Below are 1,287 nucleotides of genomic sequence, written 5' to 3'. Positions count from 1 at the left end.
GCACCAGTCTACATTCCCAGCAGCAGTGGAGAGGGTGAGCAATATTTTATGTAGTTATTGGTCTTTTGTACTTCTTCTTCTGAGAAGTGTTTATTCATTTCACTTAAGTACTCTTTGATTTTTTTTTTACTTGGAGGGGAGTTTAATATTTTGAAATTCTTTATATATTCTAGATATCAGTCCTCCATCCAAGAGATAGCTGGCCATTTCCCCCTCATCTGTAGGTTCTCTTTACTCAGCTTTTTGTTTCCTTTACTGTGTAGAAACCTTTTAATTTGATATGTTTCCATTTATTAATTCTTGATGTGCCTTTTTAAAAATTATTTATTTATTTAGAACTATGGTCTTGCTACACAGTTACAAGTCCTAGCAATCTTTTTGTCTCAGCCTCCCCAGTGCTGGGATTATGGGTGTCCTTCACCACACCTGGTTTCATGGCCAGCAAGGTGTGCCCCCAAAGAGGCTGGCATGGCATGCAGTACTGGGGATCAAATTCAGGTCTTTGTGCTTGCCAAGCAGCCACGTAGACCACCCAGATATCTCCCCCACCATCTTGATTTTACTTCTTGTGTGATTGGAGTTCTATTCAGAAAGTCCTTGCCTCTGCCTATGTGGCCAAGAATTTCACCTATTTTGTGTTCCAGCAGCTTGTTCCTGTTTAACATTTAGATCCATTTTGCATTTAGCTTAGTACATGGTGAGAAATATGGATTCAGATTCACTTTTCTGCCCCTATCTATGGAACTTTCCCAGCACTTGGAGGCTGTCTTCCCTATATATTGACCTGCCCCTGTCTTTTTTACCAGACTGTGTGAGAAATAAATTAGATGACAATGATTGTTTGAAAATAAATATAAAATATGACTACAGTTTGAAAGTTTTAGAGTTAAAAAGTTAGTGCCTATTGAAAAGTCAATGTATAGTTTAGTGTGATTATTATATTTTTCAACAGGGAAAACAGTCATATACAAAATGGATAAATTGTCCATACTGATTTCATAGGCATCTTAAAATACCATAAACCAACCATGAAACACTGCCATTTAACATGGCAAACATGAATCAAAGGGTTAACACTAGACAATTTTATTACTTCTTTCCTCAGAATAGAAATTCTTGGAATAATACTTATAGGTTGACATATTATCTTTCAAACAATGCTCCAGATGGAATGGGTCTGGACACAGATTCCAACTTGAACCCCACACCCCCTAAGGCCTATGCCTCATTTTGTCTTTTTTTCCTCTAAAGGTCCACATTTGCATGTGTATGCCAAAGGTTTAAACG

Source organism: Octodon degus, unplaced genomic scaffold, assembly GCF_000260255.1.
Source record: "Octodon degus isolate 3935 unplaced genomic scaffold, OctDeg1.0 scaffold00125, whole genome shotgun sequence".
Taxonomy (NCBI): domain Eukaryota; kingdom Metazoa; phylum Chordata; class Mammalia; order Rodentia; family Octodontidae; genus Octodon; species Octodon degus.
The sequence above is the reverse complement of the archived record's forward strand: the minus strand, read 5'-3'. Positions refer to the sequence as shown.